The 25,133-nt window shown below is 39.1% G+C and overlaps 1 protein-coding gene across 1 annotated transcript in view; it reads left to right on the forward strand.

The window, feature by feature from the left end:
• The first annotated feature begins 569 nt into the window (after positions 1–569).
• Positions 570–25,133, forward strand: part of Inpp4b (inositol polyphosphate-4-phosphatase type II B) — a 429,128-nt gene continuing 404,564 nt past the window's right edge. The window contains exon 1 of the mRNA XM_042701677.1: positions 570–606. The gene's annotated coding sequence lies outside the window, so the exon portion shown is untranslated. The remainder of the gene's footprint in view (positions 607–25,133) is intronic.

Below are 25,133 nucleotides of genomic sequence, written 5' to 3' on the forward strand. Positions count from 1 at the left end.
GCACAGAAAAGCTTTAAAATTGCATTCCATAAGGAGGGTAATCGGCAATTATTTACGGAGTGGTCCACTATATCTCATCTTATCATTTTTGTAGAAAGACCAAAAATTTCATGAATATTTTAAAGGCCCATAGTCACTAGAAGAGGGAGGAAAGTCAGTTTAGGGACTTGCAAATTGCATTCCAGTCTGTTGTATTCCAAGTAAATGTTCAGTTCCAATAGGATTTACATCCTGTCTTTGGCAATGATGGGAGCTAATGCATTTCCTTGCTCAGGAGTAAGTTTTGTTCCCCTGTGAGAAAAGAAAAGAGAAGCAAAGCACACAGGCTGCGTGACAGCAGAAGTCGCATGCCCTCCACTGTAGGGAGAGAGCACCCTTGGGGAAGTCATTTGGTATTTAGAGCAAGTGGTTCCCAAAGTAGCTGCTGTATTTTGTTAAATGATTTTCTTCTGTGACCTTTATGACTAATGAATCTTCTTTAAGAGCATTTAAAGAGTAAAGAGAAAGGTTGTTTTTATTCATCTTCTTTCTCTTTGCCCACAGAACCCAAAGAAATGGTATCACCTGGCCAGAGATCTGCCATCTTTAATGAAAAACCAGACCAAGGTAGTGATGCTTATTTTGAATTGTTGTTTTTCTCCATCTGTTTAATACATGAAACTATTGATTTCTTCAGGTTACTGCTTTTAAATTGGAGTGACTCAGCAAGAAAAAAAGCAAACCATTATCTGAAAAGTAGAGGAAAAAATTGACAATGATCATCATATCTTAAAAAATGAACTGTATATTTTGAAATATATGTAAGCTTATGAAAGTGTTGATTATGGTTATTTTCTGATAGTACCTTTTCATGTATGTTATCATGCAAATAGGATCTTGTTGAAAAGTTGCATTTTCTTGATTTGGAAATCATGTAATTGTTAGATAGTATTTACAAAGGATATGCAATAAGAGGATGAAGTTTTTAAGGGGATGTTGATGAGAAATTTTCATTTATTTAGGCCTTAGCCACAGGTCTTACATAGTATTTTTTGAATATACAATATTTTCAGTACATAATATTTTCAGTGTGCAATATTTTCAAATTTCTAGAAAAACCTCATCAAGTTTTTATGAAGGCACTCATACAAAACATATATTTTTCCCTGGGAAGTTTGAATTATATCATACAGTTGTTGAATAGCATGCCTGATTGTGCTTAACAGATTGCATATTTAGTTGCTAAATTTTCAAATTGCTATGTGATTTATTTACATATGTTGTCCTGAGAATACGAAAACTCATGCAAATATTCTAATGACATATGCATGTAAGCAAATGTGCTTGTGGATACAGATGCACAATATAGAGATGTTTTATAAATAAAACTATGATTTTAAAAGAAATTTGTACAGAAAAGTTCCAGACAGTTAGAAATATGGAAAGAACTATATATCTATATCTATTGAGCACTATTTATACTGCTGCCAAGTCATTACCTGTCACCTGTATGTGATCATATATTAACTGAGAAATATTACACAGCTGCATACAAATTAGCATCAATAGGGTTTTTATTGATTGATTGATTGTGATGCTGGGGGTTAAATTTGCCTAATTGTTGAATTCCCCTAAACCAAATAAGAATTGAAATAAAGGTAGCACTGAAAATTTTGTAGACTAAAATAGAAACTTTTGAGCTTTGATTTGCATTTGAGCCAAATATATTGTTAAATTTATCAATTGAGCTCTTTCTACTTGTTCCTGAGCTTCTGTTAATTCTTCAAAAGAAATGGAGCTCTGTTGTGAAAACAGCATCTCCCTTAAAGGAGATTTTGAGTTTTGAATTGTAGGTACTCTATACTATTGTTTCATCTATAGCAAGGTGATTATTCAGAGAAAAATAGTTAATAAAAGTAGTTGATGGATGCCTCTTTCATAGAACTGCTAACTAGGACTCCCCAAAGAGCAATATATTAATGAGAACTAATAGTGGAAAATACGAGGTGAGGAGGTCATGGATGTAGATGTGTTCGATAAATTAAACGCTAGAGGAAGGATGGACTCTCTGGGATGCTTCATATGACTGTTTTTTTTCTCTCACAGGTATCTATGTACTATGATACATAATTTATCAGGTATTTCTTTCTTTTTTCAGAGAAAGTGATGCAGGGATGGGTTTGAGTGGGACACGTTATATGCAGATATGAAAATATCACAGTAAAACCCTCTGGGTACAACTAATACATACTAACTAAAGGGAAAACACACACAAAAGACAGGGATAAACTTATCCCTGTAAAGGAAGAGTTAGAGTTAGGGAAGGAAATTCTCATTTGTAGATGCAATTTTTGTCATCCGTGTAGCCAGAGTAAAGGAATGTTCTTCTTTACAAGAGAGTAAAGGAAGTATAGTCCCCAGACTCAGATTCTTTGGTGTGATGATACCGTAGGGTATGTGTTTGTTGGTTTCACAGTGGGATCAGAGTGTGGAGATGTTCCCTGTGGCGAGAAAGGCCATATAGAAAATGGGTTCATGCCATCATGCCTCTAGGTTTATCCTTTGTGTTCACTTTTTTAAAAGAGGTATTTCTGATTTGGGATGAGAGAGATACATTTCTTGGAGTTTCAGTGTTTCAGTAGTGTAACTTTAGAGGTTCATCCTTCGTTTCTGCTGAAAATGCCATTCAGAATGGCTGCCTTATATCTCCCTTATTCCACAGCCTGAGTAAGCGTGGCGTTCTGGCCACTCACCTGCAGCCCACATTTATTCAATAGACTGTCCTGCTGCCTCTCATTTGCATGTGGTTTTGTGTTCTTCTGTGAACAAATATATGTGCATATATAATTTTATAGTATTATACTTAAAGTACATCCAGACATGAGTTTTCCTTTGACATAATTATAAAAATCTGTGTGTCTGCCATTCTTCTGCTCTCCCACTCCCAAGTAGACACATTTTTGACTGAAGATGCTTCTTGAATCTCCAAGGTTTCCACTGAAAGAATATTTAAGAGGCTAAAAGGTTCTTTTGTATGATGAATGTTATAATTTAGTGTCACATTAGTTAGAACTAACTTGAGAACCTACTCTATTTTGAATCCTTTATTTTCAATGAGAGTCAAACCAGAATCTAAATCCATGGGTTAAAAAAAAGCCCTGGAGAAACTCATTGTCCTCAGCCGCGGAGATGGCCTTGGTCCACTCACCTGGCTCTGTGCCATCTCGCACTTGTCATGTGAGGAATCTACCCTGAGTTGCTCAAAGAAGTCACTTTTGCCTAAGAGAAAAACAATGCCTTATGAGAACACAGCCTGTTCTGTATCTCATACCAGAATCCATAGGAAAAAGAAATTGTTCATTGTCAGCCTCTTCATTTATTGACTGTCTATTCAGCATATGCCTGTTATGTTCAAAGTGCTACAGTAGGAGTGCAAAGGGATCTCAGTATGTTCTATGTGCATACAAGTGCACATGCACCCCCCCCATGTGCACACACACACACGGACACACACACACACACACACACACACACACACACACACACTACATGAGTTTGCACGTATACACAAGCAGGCAAACCTGCTTCCATGCTGGTGGAAGTTATCTCTAAGCTCTTTATCAGTTTTCACATAAACTTCGATGCCTTCTAGATTCTGTCTATCATCACCATTTTATATGACTAGAAACCATTGAAGTCATCCCTGTTACCCAGCTAGTTTTAAATCTTTGATTGTTAGTGGATGACATGGTTAGGGATTTTATGTATACATTTGTCAGGATGTATTCTGAAACTCTTCAACAGTCTCTCTAGTCAAGGTTCCCAGATGTTTCTAACTGTTAAGTAGAGAAGTTAGGATTGGATTATGGTGATTTGGGAAGTTGTGATGAAATCAGGTGTATCTGGTTTGAGACGGAGCCTTTGTGAATTAGGAGTCTCAGGGAACTGCCAATTTTTAGCAAAAGACAATGTTGAACAAGTTGGCTCCCTTAAGATTTTAAGAGACGTTTTCAATGTATTAATGTTCAGTTCTTCAGTTTGACAGTACTAGTCTTAGGAGAATTCGAGTCATTAAAATAAAGTAGCCTGGGCCATCAATATGCATGTGTTCATATTTAAAATACATATTGTATATACATACTGTGAACATATCTAGTATACATATTTAGTGTATATATATTACATGATATGCATTATCTTTTCTTCCTTTCAAATGCTTTTAACAAATGATGCCACTAGATGCCAGCAGTAACCTCTAGGGTTTGTGTGACCTTAATTTGTCAAACAAAAGGACATTTTACTAGAAGAACAATATGACAATAATACTTATTTTGAAAGTTTAAGACCAAAATTTGAAGTAAAAAGGTAGAATTATAAACACATAAAATACAGTGGCACCGTCTTTTGCATGTTTCCCGTTCATATGAACCAGCATGCCAATGAGATGGTTTGAAGGCTTGTTTGTGAGTTCAGTAATTGACCAGAAATTATAACTGCTGCCAGAAAGCTCCACTTATCTCAACTCTGTGATTCATTTATGATGTCACTGCGTATGCTTTGGCCTTTGGAAATTTTAAATTTTGTTTTCATAGATTTTTTTTTGGTGTTATAGGTCATCAGAAGATTGTGAAATATTAATTTTTTTGGCACCAGGAAATATTGGTTACTGTTTAGTTACTAATGTCTAAACTTCCCTACATCTGTGTTGTCTAATTACAAGCGACTCAGATTTTTTTGATACAGAGTATAATAGATATTTGCTATCCAAAGGACAAAGAAAATAATCTCAAACTGTAACAAGAAATGGTCTTTTCCTGGCTTTGCAGTTTAAAATTATTTAGACTTCTTAAAATGAGGTGAAAGTATTTCATGGTTTTACCAGAAATCAATAAGAAAATTGTGGTATTAGCCATATTCAGTAGACACCAGTAATTTTTTAAAATATGCAGTTAATATCTGATCAGATTAGACTCGCACTAGCAGTAACATTCAGCCTAATCTGTTGAGTTTTAGGCATCAGGTAGAATTTTCTCATAGATTTTCAGCTGTAGGATGACCAATAACTGAGCAGATTTATAAATAATTGTGAGAAAAGAAGAGTTGTTTCTTTCCTTTGGTAAAAATATTTGCTCTTAATTGCACTTAAGATATCTTAAGAAAAATTTTCTAGAGAATTGTTGAAACTATTTCTTTTCCTGAAACAAATATTACCAATGAATATACTAATGTAAATTTTATATAAATTTTTATAAAGTGATTGCTCTAGTAGGCTATTAGGTAATAAATAGATAGGGTTAAGGGTACCAGTACATAGATTGAAGAGAAAAATCTTTTTATACTAGTTAATCTGAGAATTATTAGTTTAATCTCATAAGAATAAGAATAATACTAAGTTATAGATATATATGTGTGTGTATATATATACATATATATGTATATATATGTATATATATATGTCATGTATCTATGAGTTGCAATTAAAAAGGACCTACTAGCTAATTTGGAAGTGGAGGTTGAGAGGATAGTGGTTAGTTTGACTAAAACGTCCACGAAACCCCATCACAACAAATAAGCTGTATGTAGTGGCACATGTTTGTCACCCCAGCGCTATGGGAAGTGTAACTAGGAGGACCGTGCTCCCAGACATTATGCAAAACACATAAGACCCTATCGAAAGAATAACTGAAGCAAAAAAGTGTAGGACCTGACTCAGGTGCAGAGGAGCTGCTTTGTAAGTAGGAGGCCCCGAATCACATCCCAAGTAGCGCTTGTGAGGAAGGGAGCACTGAGATGGTGGTTGTTAGAGGTGAACATTGGCATCACGCTGCAATGACTTGTCTCAGGCACTATCTCACCCAGAAAAGGTACAAGGAGCAAATGCTGTTAGTAGATGAGGGTGTGGCGTAGATCAGATGCTCAGTCAGGGTGGTTTTAACCCTAAGCCTGATGTGGACATGTGCAGTCCAACTTATTCTCCCACTTTAGCCTCCAGGAGAGGACAGGGCTGGGATCGGAGGTGAGGACTTCCATCTGTCCATTGCTTTCTTGCAGTGAAGTCATAGCTATTCATAAGGTATTTTTGGATAGAAAGGTTGCCACAATAAAAACTAATACCCATGTCCAGATGCATAAATGCATTTCTTTTTTCCTTATCATCTTTTCTTGAGACAGCATCGTACATCTCTATAAGGTAAGTTATGGTAATTCAATACAAGTATGCAATATGTATTACTTGGATCAAGACAGTAAGCATTTCAGTCTCTTCATTAACCATATTTATATGTTGGGTATTCCTGACCATTTTGTAATACTCCATATATTATCTTAAGTTACCCCAAAGCATTAAAGAAGAACCAGAAGTAATTTCCCTATACTTGTTTTTGCTACTCCCTTATTGAAATTATTTCCATGTTTTCTCCCTCTGTTTTTTCCATTTACGAGTGACCACTATCTTATTCTGTCCTATGCTATAGACAGACAAATTTCTACATATGGCATTTGTCTTCCTGAATCTGGCTTATTTCACTGAACATAATGGTCTCGAATTCCACCCATGTTGCTGCCAATGACAGGGTTCATTCTGTTTTAGAGATAGTCTTCCATTATATTTACATATGTGCTCTTCATGATATGTGTTGCATTTTTGGATTCCATTCTTTCACTGAAGGGCCTCTGGGTTGAGTCTGTATTTGAGCTTCAGTGGACAGGGCTGCAGTAGGGCTGGGAGTATGTTTGTGGAGAATGATTTCATCTCCTTTGGATTGATACCCAGTAATGGAATTGCTTGATCACATGGCAGTTGTATTTTTAGTTTTTTGGAGAATCTTCTTACTGTTTTCCATAATGGCTGTGCTAATTTACATTCCAAGTAGTGGTGCATGATTCCCTTTTTCTCCTCATCCTTGCCAGCATTTGCTACTTTATGTCTTTTTCCCTGATTGCCATTCTGATTGGTTGAGATGTTTTGATTTCTATTCCTGTATGCTTATAGGACCTGGCGGCTCTTCTCAACATGCTCATTTGCCCTGTGCATTAAAATAGATGAAGCTAAAATATCAGGAGGATTGAGTTCCCTTTAGTCTGTTCCATAACTTCAGACACCTCTGTCTGACATTCAAAGATCCCAAGTTATCCCAGTTCATTTCCCTCCAACTCCTCCTCGATACATTGCCCTGTAACCCAGAGAACCTGGCTCATCCAACTTGCATAAGAATTATCTCCTTCTACCCTGATGAATCTGCCTTTACCATTACCTGTGCCCAGGAGTCGACTTCACCCATTTTTCTGCTTCTTCATGTCAGGGATAGCAGAATGTAGAAGGAGCACTTCTCAGTGGTCTGACATCCTAGGTTCAAATCCCAGTTGAGCTTATTGCTTCTGACCAAAGACAAGCTACTTAACCCTCAGTTTTGTATGCTGCTACAGTCATCAAACCAATGAAGATAAATACTTAAATAAGCGAGACAACTACCATTAGACTACATATTAATATATAATATGTGTTACTAACGCCTTTATAATTGACTCATAAAGACTCAAAACTCACTTCTATGAAACTTGGCCTCAAATCTATTGAGTCACCAAGCACACTGGTGGCATTTGAAGCTGTACCTTCTGGAGCCTCTCCCAAGTACATTGATATTTAGTGAGCTACACATTTAAACCAGATTTAAACTACTTAAAATATGTATCTTATTTATTCATGTATGCATATTAAGTAGTTGTACAACGTGGCTTTCAATTCCAGAGGTCAGGTTCTGAACACAGTGCACCTCCACCCATGGTACCCCTTCCCTAATTCTCTCCATTGTGTGTTATAATCACTAGCAGTGTGGCAGGTGTTACTGTGTGGGCAAAACTAGGAAACAAAAATGGTAACAGGATTGGTAAAGTTCATCACTTATAGTGCTCCTGTCATGTGTAGGACACTTAATTAGAGGCCTTACCCATATTAATTCATCACAATGACACATGTATGTTCGGTAGGGGATGGGCAGGAAGGCAACGAAGCCTCATTGAGAACTATTGAGGAAGGAGATGGTGGAACACTGAAGCATAGAACTCAAGGAGAAACAGAAACAAAACCTTGGGATCCAAAAGAGTAGTGACAGGGTGAGATGTCTGGGCACAGGTTTGGGAGGAAGCTGTGCTGGTGTCTGCGTGACTTATTGAGAGAGGGCTTGTTTGGAAAGAAGAGCCAGGATGATCTCCCCCCCTCCCTCCCCACTCTCCAGAAGAGAGGCTTAGTGTCATGGTTTTCTCTAATTTTGGTAAGTTCAAGCACATAATAGTATTTTCTTGGATGAGTGCATTGAACTTTTGCAAATCCATCGTCAAAGGTAGGATTACTATTTCTGAAAATATTAGGAGAGATACAATTACTTCTAACCCAATTTTTGACCTGGTATAAATATCACTAATAACAGCAATTAACCATGCGATAAAATTTTTATTGTCCAATTTTCAAGAAGGAAGTTTGATATCAATCTAATTGGGAATAAAATAGTTGGGCATAGGGTAGATATTTGAAATCTATATAAAGTATATAAAAGACCTTGGAAAGCATCTATTCTTACTACATTGACAATGAGTTACTTGTTTCCCATTATTAGAATATGCTTCCTACTAAAAGAATTCATATTTTTTCAGCAGAATTGATAAAATTGATTGCTATTCATGTTTAGTATAATGCTCACATAAAACTTGTGGCAGATGTGTCATTTTTTATTTTTGCTTTATGTGTGGAGTTTACTTTGGGAAGCTTTTCTTGATTAATACCCTCTTTGAAACCTGTCATTAACAACAACAACAACAACAACAACAGATACTTATTGACCACAATTCCTCCTCTGTATTATCTGCCAGACATGTGAGCACCTATCTGAGTCTTGGATTCTAGTCTTGGTCCACCCTAAGGAAGGGTGGTAGTAGAATAAGGACAAGCTTTATCCCCAAGAGCTTGGCTCCTAATTGGATTCTTGAGCAGAACAGATGTCACTGCTTTGAGTCACTAAATTTTCGGGTGATGTGTTAGTCATAGCTAACTGCAATGCTGATGTGACATTCGGCTCTTTCCCAGGGCTCTGCTCTCTTAATTCCTGTCAGCGCTGCTCCACATGCAGTAATGCTTTTATTTTAATGTGCTTTGATTTACCTGGTAGATGCGGACATTTCATATTGGTTAGTTTCTACATTGGCTTTGTGATGTAGCTCCCCCCCCCCTTTTTTTTTGATCAAAAGGGAGGAGGCTTCTGTCCTTAAAGTCCTGGGAATCCTAACTTGACAAATTCTATTTCATTCTCTTATGCTGTCTGGCCAATATGGTAGCCTGTAGGCAAGTGTGAGTCTTTGACTTTGAATTAAATTAAAATGAAATATAATTAGCAATCCAGTTCCTTAACGACACTAGCCACATTTCAAGTGCTCACTATTTATCTGTGGTTATTGACTAGCATACTAAACTGTGAAAAATTACCAAGCACTTTCATTATCTCACTCTTCTTTCTTGTGGATACTTCTCTGATTTGCAATTTACACTTGTGGTATGAAGCTAAATTCTTTAAATACTGAGATTCGATGGTAAAACAGCTTTTGACCTGGAACAGAAGGCTCTAGAGGACCTGGTCTCTTTTCTAAGTATGAGCAATGGAGATGACGGGGATAAAATCTCTACCTTAGTGGGTTCTTGATTGTTTCATTTACATCCCATAAAAAGATGGCCTTTTCTTGCCCTTCCCAAATTCTTTCCTAGTCCCTGAGGTAGGAAATGGTTTCTTTTTTCTTTTTTCTTTCTTTCTTTCTTTTCTTTTATTTTTTTTACAATGTATGTTCCTTTCCAAAAAATCCTGCCTGATTTTCAGAGCAATCCAATTTATAGAGCTTATCTCAGCAACAAAAGGTATCTTTCTGCAAATTCTGGAGGTTTTCCCTGCCGAGTCTTCATGAGCACGCAGGGCTCCTGTTGACTTGAAGGTGAACTCTGACCGTGGCCTGGATATTATGCCCTTAAAAAGGAAAAGAATAACTTCAAGGCAAAGGGTTTTTTTTTATCTTCCCTGAGTGAAAGTTTCCTTGAAAAGTTGTTTATTGATTTCCCCCTAACCACTGAGCTTGCAAACTATAAAAGGGGAGAATGGGTGAGTTGGGGGGTGAGGCAGGGAAATAATATCAGTGATCACTGCATTTTTTCATTACCTTTCTCTCCATTGGTAGTCAGTCACCATAGGGCTGCGAAATCAAAGCACCACAAGCCCCAATCTCTGTTGTGAAAAGCATAGAATTTAGTTGCTCAAAAGCCTTTTGAGCAGGGGCCAAAAAGTAGCTGTGCCTAGATTTATGTCAGCGAGGAATGTTGAAAGCAAGTGAACAGAAGAGACCATGATTAGGAGACGGAGCTGCCGCCACAAACACAGAGCCCAAGTGCTGATCAACCCGCCACGTTCCTCCAATGCCACACATTAGCAAGATATGTTACTAAAATCCTGACTCATGCAACAGCCAGGTAATTTGGGAGAATGCAAAATCGTGTATCTCCTTCCTCCAAGTTTATGATGCACATTAAAGTATTAGTTCCTGAAGTTTCTTAAACCCAACATTTCCTGAAACTAGTGGAGCCTGAAACTTTTTTCTAGGTATCCTTATTTGAGTATCCTTATATATAGTATCCATATTTCCACAGGATACCTGTTACCTCTGGTGGTCCTGGGCTTCAGGGAAAGACTTGGTGAGACGCTGCTTTGGAATCAGTCTTGGTATCCTCAGGAGGATTGCTCATCCATACAAAAGTTATGAGGGAAGGACAGTGCGTTAGTCCATTAGCATTCCTTCAAACAGATTGTTTCCTCAACAGGATCCTAAGTCCTCCTGGCTGTGGACAAGACCAGCACAGAGGGCATCTCCTGAGACTTCAGGAAGCCTGGAGGTATTAAGCACATTGGGCAAGGATTCTCGCTTTTGGAGCTATGCTTACAGAAGCTCACTGGTATCAAATGGGAGATGATTAGTTGAAAACTGCACTAGTATTATGCGACTCCCGCAAAGTGGTCAACCCCCTCTTTTTCCTTTAGATGTCAATAGTTCAAGCCAGGGTATGGTGGCAGTCCATTCTTGTAAATTCCAGCTAATTGGGAGACATAAGGAGGAGGACTGCTAGCAGAGGTCACCCTTAAACTGAGAGTTCAAACCCCAGTGCCCCTAGAAAAATACATGGTGCTTTGTTTTTTTTTATTAGGGCAAAAAACTTAGTTGGGTTCGTTGGTGTAATATATGGAAATAACCTCCTTGAAATAATGAATCCATGGAGACATGATTTATCAATTATGTTTCTCTTTCGTTGTACAACTATTGCTAGGAAAAGGACGGAAGGAAAGGGAACTGCCTTTACCACCCTGCAGGGCCATCAGAAGAGACGGCCCTGGGTGTGGTTGCGTAGATGACGTAGATGACCGAACGGCACCTGCGCAGCCTGCCTGAGGCCTTGGTGCTCTTGTTTACCGGGGCCCAGAGCAGAAATCTGCATGTTGTGAGGCTGGAACTCGGGGACCCTCGTGGGGCAGGTGCAGGGGCCCACCCTGTATGACCTGAGACTGTTCATCTCCATCAGCTTTACTATCGTGCCTCCTGCTTTTGCTTAACGGCTGCTTACATCTATCCCTACGCTCTATCGTGTTACCTTAGATGGGCTCATTTGCAAATAAGAGAATTTTTTTTCCCCTCACAGATCTAGAGGCTGGAACATTGAAGAGAGGCCCTACAAATCCAGCACCCCTTTTGTAACATGGTTCTTCCATTCATGAGGCTCTGCCTTCATGGCTTAATGCCCCTCAAAAAGTCCCAGCTGGTAATACTACCCTACCGATGATTCTGTTTCAACATATGCATTTGGAGGGCTGAGAAGCAGGTGGGGGCCAGCCAGGGCTCAAAGCCTGCTCAAGAACGCAGAGGGTAGCACACAGCTGTATGCACTACCAGGCCTCCTATCATAGGAAGGAGAATACAAGATTAATGATAGTCATCATTCTTTTAATAAATGTTATTGGCCTCCTCCTATGGGCCATTAACTCTAGATGCCAGGAATATAGCAATCTCCAAAATAGACAGAAATACCCGCCCTGCTGGATTTTATATCCCAGTAGGAGGAGGAGGAGGTAGAGGGTAAACAAACAAAGAGCCATGCAGCATTCTAGAAAACAGCTATGGAGAAAATGAAGCAGAGCAGAGGGCAAGGGCATGCGGCTGCAGGGGTAGAGTCACATATTTAAATAAGAAACCCCAAAAGTCTTCACTAAGATAAATCTGTGACCCGAAGGAGTCATGCTGTGCGTGGACGAATCCTGGAAGGAGATTGTAGCTGGTGGGACCAAGATTGGATTAAAGGGCACGCAAGACAGGGATGAAGTTCAGTCTTTTCTGTGCAGCATCTTTAAAGACTGAGACTTTTTTTTTTGATGCATTGACTTTTTTTGTTGTTAGTGGTGATAGTTGGGATACTTGAACTCTGGGCCTGGGTGCTGTCCCTAGCTCTTCAGCTCAAGGCTAGTGCTCTACCACTTGAGCCACAGTGCCACTTAGACTTTTTTTTTTTTTTTTGGAGATACGAGAATTTCAGGATCAGACAGAGGGAGAAGAACCAGGGAACAAAACCTGAGAGAGAGGAGGAGAATCATTAGAAAGTGAAGCCACAGGGCAAAGGTGATGAAGTTTTAAGGAGGCATAAACAATGTTCGGCACTGTAGGAAATCCAAACAGGAATATATCTGAAGGAGGAATGTCAGATTTGACAAATAAAAGGCTACTGGTGACATGAGCAAGAACGATTTTAACTGGGCTGCTGAAGGAGAAATGACAGAAAGATCCTGAGAAATGGAAATGTGTAGACAGAGCATATACATTACTCATTCATGAATCTTGATGGATACAGACTAGTGACTTGCCAAAAGCATTTTCAGTCTTTATCTATAGTCAGATATACCCCTTCTATAATAATCTATTTTATATGTGTATACACATCAGTATACATAAATAAACAGAAATTTGTAGCATAGTAATGACTGTTGAAATGTATGATATTTTCCATTCTCTTTCATGTGATTTGTTTAAAAAATTACTTGCCAAAAATCCAATTACTTGATGGCACAACCCACTATAGGGCCTGATTGGGAATTAGAAAGTCAGTTCACAGGTAACAGTCAGTATAAAAGTAGTTTCACCACTCATGTTCTCTATGTGTGTCACTTCATACCTAAGCCCTGTGTGGAAGCTTCCAGAAGCATCATCTTTTTCTTATTTAGGAAATCTATATCCTTCACAAAATGAGAATCAGTAGAAAGCTAACAAAACTTCTTTTGGATCATTAAGTCTATGGGTGTGGCACCACCCATATTCAAGTCAACAAAGCACACAAGACAGAATTATGAGCAAATACTATGAATCAGTCTATCAATAAGTCTAACAGGGCAGAGGGTATACCTTAGAATTAGGTAGCAAATGTAGTGTATGGAAGGTCCAGGATTTTTATCCCTACCCCAACCCCAATAAAAAGAAGAAAACTTTATATATAGTTAAAGGCATTGGCTGTGTTCACTGATACGTGTCTCCTGTTAACAAAGCAATATGAGGGTTTCCCCTCTTTTGTTTATCCTATCTCTATGGAGACCAAGTATGGCTTGGGTGGTGGGTGAGGTAAGCTGGAGCCTTGACTACAATTGCACCTTAGAATGGATCCTTCTTGAGCAGGGCTTACTATATATTGGGGATTAATAAACATGCCAATGATGTCCAGCAGTGTATTTTTGAGCACTAACACTTAGAATGGGCCAATAAAAGAGATTATCGTTGCCTGGTCTACAGACTGTAAATATAATAGTGAAGTATGTAGAATAGGATGAAATATAAACTGTAAAATAAATAAGAAGCAGGCGGAAGGCAGAAGAGACAGAAAGATCAAAGGATGACATTATCTGCAGAGATGGGAAGCATTGAGTAGAAAGATATAAAGATGAGAGAGAGAGAGAAAGCAAGGGAGAGAGAAAACACAATTAGTTGGGATACTATTAGAGGAGATGGTTTTCCTTCAAGCTGTCCTTTTAGACTGATTACGTTATGTTTATAGAGTGAGAATGGGAAGACAAGGAAGAGCTTTGCCTATGAGTGTCTAGGATTTCCATTATGGATTTGGAATCTAGCTCTTCCATTGAATGAGATGGCGTATATTAAGAAAGTGCTTGAGGATAGCACTGAGGTTTTGGACTAGTAATTGAGTAGATAATATTGATACCAGGGTTGTGGCATTGGTCACCATAGCAGGTTATTAATTCTCTACTCACAATTTCAAATCCTACCTTCTTTCTCTCTGAAGTTAAATCACGAATTGGTAATTGAAAGGAACAATATAGGACTCAGATTTTCTTTTGGTTGGTCTCTATTACTAATAAATCAAGTTTTAAGATGAGAAGCTTCATCCATGGATTTTTGGATTACCTGAATTAAAGAACCAATTACAAGATCTAGGAATAATTCACTGGAGTGGGACAATGTCTAGTTTCTTTAGACAAAGCCTGTATTTTTCATTCAGCTCAGGCCCGCTGTTAAACAATGCACATGTATTTATCTGGTTCCCTTGTTGCCCATTCACGATGCTAGCACGTCCCCTTTTGACATATGAATATGAAATCCTTGCTGTAAGCTTCAGTGGCTAGCATTTGTCAGCAGTAAGTGGTAGAGACTACTTACTTCAATGAGTATTGAATATATGAGTAGCCTTAGCCTGGGATGATTACTGTTACTTAATACCTTATCTGTTATGGTGATTGAGCCCTGGGCACTGATTCAAGTCACCAAAACACAAAAGATAGATTTATGAACAAATAACATGAATCAGACAAGACAATGAGCACAGCAAACCTTTCCTGTGTATAATAAGTCAACAATTTTATCTGATTCACTATCTGGTGAACTGAAACAACAAACTATCACCAAGACAAATCTCCTTTCCTTTGGATAGACCTTCCATTTTTCCAGGCTGCTTAATTCTTACAGCTACCATATATAATCGTCAAAGTATGTTTAATGATTATTTCAGTCTGAGTGCGTTGTGTCTGATTAGATCCGTGTAGCATTTTCAAAGAATGGCTTAGCACGGATTCCCATTTTCTTGGCGATCCCACATCAGTTCCCCTCTTTTCCTTTTAGGCCATTCCTATGTGCAAAGGCAGGGTGAGAGGAGGTGTCTACAAGTCACTCTGGAAACGGAGTGGGTTTGCTATCCCACCCTTTCCCCTGGAAGTCTCAGGGTACTTGTGAAAGAATGTGGCTCTCATCTGTGCTTTCTCGTGGCTTTCATATACAGCCTTTGTTAGTTCTTGCTGTGTAACCGTTCCTGCGATGCTTGTTACTTTCCTGGGTTTCCCTTGGTCCTAATAGCTCTACAAGACTATCTTTCCAGATACTCATTAGCCCTAATACCTTTCCAATAAAATCCATAAGGCTTGTGATAACCAGGCCTATTTCCATTGTGTTTGATCTAGATCTAGAGTAACATATGAATTTAATTCAGCTACAACATGTTCTGAAATAACAACTATTTGAATTATCTGTGGATGAACATTACAATATGTATGACACCAACCAAATATTCTTGGCCATTTTTTAAAGTTGAAAATGGGTGTGAAGATATAAATTAAGAGATTTCATTGACACATAAACACAAAACCACATGGTTTCACAGAATGGTCATGTGACTTAGTTCTTAGAAAAGATCACAAAATAAGATATGAAAGAACACTTGTTGCATGAATAGAATTTTAGTTCCATGAGCTTGAGTGAAAAATTGGGCAAATACACAACCAAGGGCTATCTGTTAAATCAGAATGTACCTTTTTTTTTTCTTTTTTTGTCAGTTGTGAGCTTGAACTCAGGGCCTGGGTGTTGTCCCTGTGCTCTTTTGCTTAAGGCTAGTGTTCTACCACTTTAAACCACAGCTCCACTTCCACTTTTTTGGCAGCTAAGTGGAGATAAGAGTCTTACAGACTTTCCTCCCTGGGCTGGCTTTGAACTGTGATCCTCAGATCTCAGCCTCCTGAGTAGCTAGGATCATGGATGTGAGCCACCAGCACCTGGCTCACAGATCAGAATATTTTTTCTTTATCTTTTTTCTTTTTTTTGTCAGTTGTGGGGCTTGAACTCTGGTCCTGGGCACTGTCCCTGCGCTCCTCAGCTCAAGGCGAGCTCTCTACCACTTGAGCCACAGCACTGCTTCCGGTTTTCTGGTGGTTAATTGGCTAGCTTTGAATCGTGATCCTCAGATCTCAGCCTCCTGAGTAGCTAGGATTATGGGCATGAGCCACTGACTCCCGGCTCACAGATCAGAATTTTAAAAGCCAGTCATCATACACCTCACTTATAAATTCAATCATATGTCATGTTCTAAGCAATCAGTTAAGTTACATAGTCCTTTATTTTGTTACCTGTTCAGTTTTGGGGGAGTTGGAACCTTTCAACGGAATTCTTAAAATTCTTAATTTGTCTAATAAGATGGTTATTATTTTTATCACTGTGTAAGAATACTGATTTTAAAAACAGGATTTGAGCAAATCAGGATGTAGAAAGTGATTTGCACTGTCTCGTTCCTGTAGAAGATCTTTCACCCCTGCCTAGTGAGCTGGGTTTCTGCTGGAGTTGGCGAGCTGATCTGAACACGTTCAGCTCATGGTGCTGGGCACTTCGTGGCTGCAGTTCCTTCTTTTCAGTGCATATTGCCTTCTTTTGTCTACTGTCCCCATAATATGCTCTGCCCATATAAAGTAATAAAGAGCAATCATCTTTCATCACTAGGAATGCTCTGTCCAAAACTTTTTGGTTGAGATCAGTTGACATTTTTACCTTGTTAAGTGAGATTTGGAAAAGAAGATGCAGAATGTTATCATGTGATTAAAACCTATTACCAGAAACAGTATACTTGTTTTACATACGTGTCTACAGGATTACTTTGATTTACTTAATCATTTACTAATACGTATAATACACGTTCACCAGACTCCTTTTATTCATGACAGTTCAGCAAAGTAAGGCAGCTTTTTAGGTGGTTACATTTTCTCTGTTCAGCCACAGATGTCTTTTCGTTAGCAGCCACCACTTACATGTCTCCTTTTCCCAGAAAACCAGAAACAGGTAAAACAGATGCTTTAATAACTTGACTTAGCTTGCTTACGAGTGACGGCATCATATGCATAGCAAGTGATTCTAGGAGTTTTTAAAGAATTCATCATTGGCATAATCAGAAACTATAAGTGACACACTTTTAAATTAAGACCGTGAAAGCCTGCCAACTCTCCCATTGTGCTTCACTCTCGGTGACTTCCGTTCTAAGAATAAATGCGTACAATGGCGAACGCTGGGCTCCACACTGAGGTTTTATCTGCTTCCTTGCTGGAAGAAGTACTTTTATAAACACAAGTAAAACATGCAGGAGGAAGTAATATAATAAGCAATTTCACAATAAAAGAGTAAGAAGTATAAACCTACTTTTTCTTGGACACCCTTGGTGCTTTCCAGTCTGCCCTTGCCCTGGTTCTTCCTGGCTACCGGCGGAGGGGTGGGGGCTTTGAAATGTTCCCAGAGCTCCTAAAGCCCTGGCAGCTGGGATGGCTATGGGTCAGAAACCACCATGAGACAGCTGGTATGGCAGTGAGCCGTGGAGCTGGTGACAAAGTTGGTCAGGCAGGAAGGGAATTGTTCTGTGGGAGGTGGGTGGTAGGGCGAAGATGGGGAAAAGGGAATGCTAGGGTACACATTTAGACACCGGGCCAACTTGTGCCATGGATTGGTATGTTGGTATGTTTTGTCCCCTCAGAAGATTGTAGGCTCTTCAAGAGTAAGTGCTTGTCACCGTGGGCTGCTGGGCACAGTATCGAGGAAGGCTGGCACTTTGTGATCGCTTGTGATATTCTCCTCTGCCTTTCTGGCCTTCGCGGGGACTGTGTAAAATCTTGTAGGCCCAAGGTTCACTCTGTCTTGAAGACATGAAAAATGGCAGAGAGGAAATGTTTGGTTTGGGAATCAGAATGTGACTCAGTTTACCCAACATCCTAGTGTTGCCAGTTGACTCTGTGGTCTGCACACAGTCTCTTCCCAGGCTCCAGTACCTTTCCAATCTCTGAGCTCTCCTTCAATATTTCCTGTTGTTGTTGTTGTTTTTTTTCTGCTTAGCGTGGGCCATAGTTCATGCTTCTACACTGGACCTCTCACCTAACCAATAGCACCTAGGTTAGGTTCCCTGTGGCCCCATCCTGTCCCTAATGACCAAGATCCTGGTGCGGAGACTTCCATGCATTTGTGTGAGTGCTGCGTGTGACCACCACCCGACAGCCATGCCCTGCTCAGTGCAGTGCCGTACTGTCTTAATGATCACTGTATCACTGATTTAAATTCTACTGCACAGTTTATTAAATCATATCTGTTGGATAGGTTCCTGCTGCTAAAAGGAATGCTGTGAACAACACGATATCACATCTCATTTGTCTTTCAGACGGTTATTTCCAATCATAGATGTGTGTTCATATTATTTTACAACTCAGCTACTAATTTGCAGATAATTGCATCAGGAAAGCAACAGGTATAGTATGCTTCCATCCTTTGCTTAAAAAATGCACATTAAGAGTGAAGCTCCACTTAGATCTTTTTCAGTTTTATTTCTTTTTAGGGGAGCAAAATAGCTGTTGAAATTGGCAGTATTTTCTGTTTGGAGATTCTGGCTAACAGAATCCATGATCAGCTTCCACAATGCTCGTTACATAGAAATCTTCATCTTCTGGGTCATTGTTGCACCTTCATTTCAGACCTTTACATTTTTATATAGTCCAGAAAGTCAGTGATTTAGATTTTCCCATATTAGGAAACATTTGGTAAAATTTAAACCTAATTTTATGTTTACTAATTTTATCACACAGGCATAGTGCTGTTTAATACTTGAAAACTAGTGAATGAGCTAGGTGCTTGTGGCTCACGCCTGTAATCCTAGCTTAGTCAGGAGGCTGAGACTGGAGGATCACCTGGGAAGGAAAGTCCATGAGACTCTTAGCTCCAATTAACCACCAAAAAGCTGGAAGTGCAGCTGTAGCTCAAGTGGCAGAGTGCTGCCCTTGTGCAAAAGAGCTAAAGGTCAGTGCCAGGACTTGAGTTCAAGTCCAGGGACTGGCACAAAATATGGTGAATGATTAAGGTGTTTTATAGACAATAACTTTTGTTGCAATTTTTGTGAATATCCTTGACTTTACCAATTGACAATACCATTCTCTTCCAGACCTTATTTTATAACTGAATCAATAATGAAATGGAGTGTTCTATACAAGAAAGTGGCTTTAACATTTTTGTTCCTGGTAAAAAAAAATGTTTTCCTGAGAGATTTTAACTGATGCCTCTCCCTGAACATATAATAAAGAGCAAATAAACTTTTCAAGACTCTTAAGGGAAAGACACTTGGTAAACTTATTCCAAAATGTTTTAGGTTAATTGTAAACCCTACCAGCAAATAGAAAGGAGAAACTTGGAAAAGCTCCTGTTGGTATTCTTTGTTTCTAACAAGCCGTTGAAGGTAACTAATATGTACATGAGACCATTCTCATTTATCCCATGTTTGCTTCTGAACACAAATCCCAGGAAGGTAATTGTATGTGGTGGGTGTGTTGTTTTGTGTGTAGGGATACAGTGCGCATGTGTTTGGAGGCAGTGGGTACTTTGTCATAGATACCTGACACAGAGCCTTGAGGCCATTCTGGTTATTTCAGAGGAGACAGCACAGGACTGTGGTCTGTGGTGGAGCTTCTAGGCAAGGTGTTTGGGTTCCTGCTTGGTTCTTAGCCTGGGGGTCATCTAGGCCAGCTGGTCTCTGCAGGCTGCATCAGATGCCTGTGGCCATGGAATTTCTAGTGAAAATGTGCAATGGCAGAGTGCAAAGAGACAAGTGACTTTCTAGAAACAGCTTCCGGGTCTGCTTGTCTGAATAGCTTCCAGTGACATAGTTTCTGGCTTCTGGGGGGCGGGGGGGGGGGGTGGCAAGAGAGGAAGGGGATCTGGGACTTTTGGGCTCATTTCTAACCCCTTGCTGTGCTGTATAAAGAGGTCAACCTCACTGTTCCCTGGGCTAGAAAGGTGGGAGCTGGGAGCCACTTAGAAAGTCTAAATTGGTTTCCCTAATAAAGTGGAAGGGGTATAGAAGGCTCTTTTTTTATTTTTCAGAAAACAGAGGCAACCATTTACCATTCCTTCTCAGGTCCTTTCTGCCAACTCTCCCGCGGTTCTCTGCGGGAGATCCCTGAGCTCTTTCAAAATTGTTTCAATGTTAAATTGACACTCAATCAAGAGCGCAGTCAGCCCCCAGCCTAGTCTTTTTAAGTGAAGACAATTTTGCAGGCAGCCAGGTCTCCTGTGGGTGTGGGATAGGAGCTGGGGGGAGGGGGCAGCAGACAGAACCACCCAAGAGCCAAGGGCCACGGAGGTAGCATTTATTCTTAAATATGTTGTCCATCCTCATAGATCTTTCCCTCACCGCATCCCTAGTATGATTTGTTTTAGATGATGAGTATTTTCCCTAGTCCAAAAGAACAAGAGGAAGTTTTGACACATCCCTCCCCCCCCCACCCCCAGATACTATGTTTAGCTCAGGACCCCCTGGATCATCCTTTAGATCAACCTCAGCTAGAGTCTTCAGTGCCCTGCAAAAGATCTGAATCATATTCATGGATCAATAAAAGATGTCCTATTGTATCGTAAAAGGATGTTAAGAACCAGATCCAGACTCAACTGTTGTGTCATGGTGCTGATCAACGGCTGAATCACTACTCTGCCAAACACAGTTCACGATGCTGCCACCCACTGGCACAAGACAACGCTACGCAGTGCTTAAGACGGCACAGCATGGGAAACATTCTCAGATGTGTGAAATGTCAGCTCATTTTCATAGCTGGACAGTCATTGCTATCTACTTTCTGTCTGTCTGTCTGTCTGTCTAGCAAAGTAAGGAATGCTTGTTGGACCTGTAAAACAGTATGAGTTTAGTACTTAATGGTAAACTGAGTTATGTAGCAAAAGGATGAGAGTAATCTTCATTTTTAAAGAATTTCTCACCTGTACCTGAGCACCAACCACCGTTTTTGTCGGACAGATTCAAAATTTTTTTTTTTTATCGATAAGAACCCCAAGACTTCTTAGTGGTTTAGAATGTAAATATTCTACTGATCCTTTGGTACCATTAAGCTTAAGTTACCGCTTTAAGAAGTTTAGGTGAAAACAACAACAAAAAGAAGTTTAGGTGGACTGCAGAAAGGATGACAGATTAAGTATGAATAAATAAACCTTCAGAGGAAGTCTCAACAGAGTGATGGCTTGTACCACTTGAAATATCTCAGAATATTTCATTACAGTCATTTATTTTCCCCATCATTTTATGTTCTTCTCTTGGTAATTTAAATGTGGCAACCAGCAGATTCTGGTGTTTGCCATGCCTCCATTTCTGGCTGTCTTCTTCCTGCCAGGCTTAATTCTGCAGAATCCTCAGCAGTCTGCTGCATTACATGCCTGTAATCCTAGCATTTGGGAGATGAAGGCAGAAAGGTAAGACTGAGAGCAGAGGAGAGGAAAAGACAGGAGGAGAGTACAGAAAAGGGGAGAGGAAGGAAGGAGGAAGAGAGAGAATAAATTTGAAAAAGTATGCTTTCAACTTACAGGGTGGGGCTAGCCCAATCCTATTTTTCTTTCAAGAGTTTTCCTGAGGAAAGAGGAAAGACAGTTGGGTAAGAAGAAGTAGCAATCTCCCCATCCTTGCATACTTTTACACTTTGAATCTTGGAAGACTAAAGCTAAATTTATTTCCTAACTCAACTACTCTGTAAAACTTAGTGTTATGTATTTCTTTCTACTCATCTTAATCAGAGACTTATTTAATTATGGTTATTTTGCTTTTTTTGATTTCCTTGATGCTTAATTTTGTGCTTTGCTATTAGAGCTATTTTAGGAAGCTCTCTGAACCCTGTTGGAATGATCTGAAAATTAATCAGTAAAAATAATAATAAAAAAAACCAGTCTTGCTAAGCTCATGAGTTCTTTTCTATAATCTTCCTAGTTTTCTGCTGAACTGGAGCACAGCTTTACTTCTTGTTTGGTGGGTTAATTTTATATTGTCTTTTGTCTAATCTTATTTAGTAAGTCTCAGCACATATAGATTTCAGTGAAAAATTCCCCAGCTTATCAGTGATAAAATACTATCAGTGTTTCTCTTGAAATGGGAAAATACTGTATTATTTTGTTTCTCCAAAATAATTTTATTCCTAAGAACATGGCTTTGTCATAGTCCCCCATCTCCAGTGACACAGATTTTATTTTTTATTTTCAGAGTTTTGGATCACTTGCTTTAATCATCTCTGTTGTAGCTATTTTCTCAAAAAGTTTGCTTTTCAAAATTATTATTATTGTTATTATTATTTTGTTGGTCTTAGAGCTTGATCTCAGAGCCAGGATGCTGTCCATGAGCTCTTTTGTTCAAGGCTAGTACTTTACCACTTTGAGGCAAGCACTCTACCACTTGAAGCACAGCGCCACTTTGGGTTTTCTGGTGATTACTTAGAGATAAGAGTCTCACAGACTGTTCTGCCCAGGCTGGTTTTGAGCTGGGATCCTTGGATCTCAGTCTCCTGAGTTGTTAAGCTTACAGGCATGAGCCACCAGTGTCCAGCTCAAAATTATTATTATTATTTTTTAAAAACTTTCTGAAATCCAAGAATGAGCAAAATCTTCACATTTATAACTGAAGCTGTTTTCCAGGTATGTAATTTGTTCTTCACAATGAACCTTACACTGCAGAAGTTGTGCCATCTTGGAGGATGGTATTTAGTCGTGATGGTAGAGTTCTAGGAGGGCTGGGAGGAAATGTTGAAGAGTTTATTTTCAGTGACTGTCCTTTGCATTCATATTGTGTGCAGAGGCTGCAGGCCGTGTTTTCATTACTCACAGTAGACCTTCAATCCCATGACCTCATGTGTACCCCAGCCTTTTGGGGGGTCCTGAGCACTGAGGGTCAGGACAGCTCATGAAGGAGCCAACTGGACTTTTGTCCTGGCCTCTACTTGGGTTTTGGCTCTTGGCTTTGATGCTATATACTACCATATGTTGCTCACCCCCATGGGCAGCCAAAGCTTTAGAATGTACATTTCTCTCTACTCAGGGTTCTTAACCTACATTAGTGGCTTTCTGGTTGTGTCCTTTCCTGCTCAGCTTGTCTTGATTTTCTCTTTCTGGTAATTTAGTCTTGACTCTTCAGCTGTAATCTTCAAGCATTTGGTCTGGCATACTAAACAATTTTGTAAATCTTCAGGACCACCTGGTCACAGTGTCTTGGGAGTATTTCCAGTTTTCAAATCTGGACCATTTGGTTAGTAAACAGCCTAGGAGTTCAAGTGTATCCAGTATGAGGTCCAGTCTTCTGATTTTTGTGAACCTGTGCCTGCTAGTTCCTTGTAAAACTCAAAATTGTAGTTGTCCAACTCAAATGATTTCATTGTAACGCATACATTCTGTTTAGTTAATCATTTGATTGTTGCTGGAAAATTTTTCTACACTTACTCATTTAGGTTACTTGTCTCAACCCACAAATTAAAAGTGTTAGGGATCAAATTGCTCATGGAAATTCTTTTAGGTTTAGAGTAAGTATTATCGACTTGAAAATGTAAAGATGATTTCAGTTGGGTAGGGAACCTCTTGACCATTCAGTATTTTTAGAAGTGTCTCTACTATAAAATTTGTTCCAAGGAAGTCATTAAAATAGCCATTGTTTATTAAAAAATTTAACAATCTTTGAAGTAGTACCCCTTAAAAACATCTCCCCAGTGAAAAATTATTTTACAGTGCAATTGACTTTTCTATACAGTCTGAGAAGATGTATAAAAGGTAAATGCTCAAATGTTCTTCCTGTAAAGTACTATGTATTTCCCTGTCTCAGGTGGTATAGGGCCGTGTTAGTGGAAGTCAGCTTCTGCTTATTAAGTAATATTGTGATGGCTTGTAAAATTGAGAAGCCGTATAACTGAAGCTCCAGTGCTCTTTTGATGTATCACTGACAGTTAGGCTTTCAGAATTATTGAAGACATATGTAAATCTGAATCAGAGAATAATATCAGAGAGAATAAATAGCCATTTTTGTTTGGCAGCAGCTTAAAACATATTAAATTTTAGAAATGCTCAAAGCCACACCTGTGTTGTTTGATTTTTTTCTGTTTATTAATATATGACCTATATATATGTAACCTGTGTATATATGTTTAAATATATAATATACATGTGTATATATGTATATTACAGTTTGGATTATGAGAATCTAAGTTCTTTTATAGTCTTATGCCAATTTATTTTAATTACAGTTTTGCCAAGTAATTGGTAACATGGAATGCCTTTTTTATGTGGGAAGAATGTGAGGCAGGTATATTTAATTAAATTTTAAATAGAGATGGCTAGATATCAAAGGTACTTTTTTTTTTTTTTAAAGAAAATAATGTTTCTGAACACTTGGGGATTCTGCAATTCAATATTAATGGCATGTACTAAATCATAAGTAATTGGCTTTTTTCTTCTAAAATTTTAACTCCCTTTCTACCTGTCTCCCACACTCTCCGGCATTTCTTGGTTTTATGGCTGTGGAGCCATTCAGGATTTGCTGATACAGCTTTCTTTCTGGTGTCTAAGTAGGGCTGGGCATGGGAAATCGGAGAGAGACTTTTATAGAAGAGTTTGCATCATTAACTCAGACTGATCCCAGTCTGGGAGTGTGCCAGTGAAGTGCACCGACTCCCACTCAAGGTAGATGGAGGATTGAGATGAATACAGCCAGGCAGTGGGACACAGGATTCTCTCTCACCCCTGTGTTCACTTACAAAACAGTCTGTGACTCTTCTCTTGTGAGCATCAAGAGCCGTGGAGACTTCAGTGCTGGCTTTCTATTGGGAATGGCCAATGTCACTGGCAGGAAAGCCAATGATTTCCATGAGTTATATATATTCTATTACATCAGACGTAGAATACGCCCGTGAGTTATAATAAAGTTACTCATTTAGATTGTATTATGCTACATACAAGACAATCTTAACTCCGAATTCTCTGGATTTAAGCGTGTA

The sequence above is a fragment of the Dipodomys spectabilis genome, unplaced genomic scaffold, assembly GCF_019054845.1.
Source record: "Dipodomys spectabilis isolate Male_0828 unplaced genomic scaffold, ASM1905484v1 ptg000297l, whole genome shotgun sequence".
Classification (NCBI taxonomy): Eukaryota; Metazoa; Chordata; class Mammalia; order Rodentia; family Heteromyidae; genus Dipodomys; species Dipodomys spectabilis.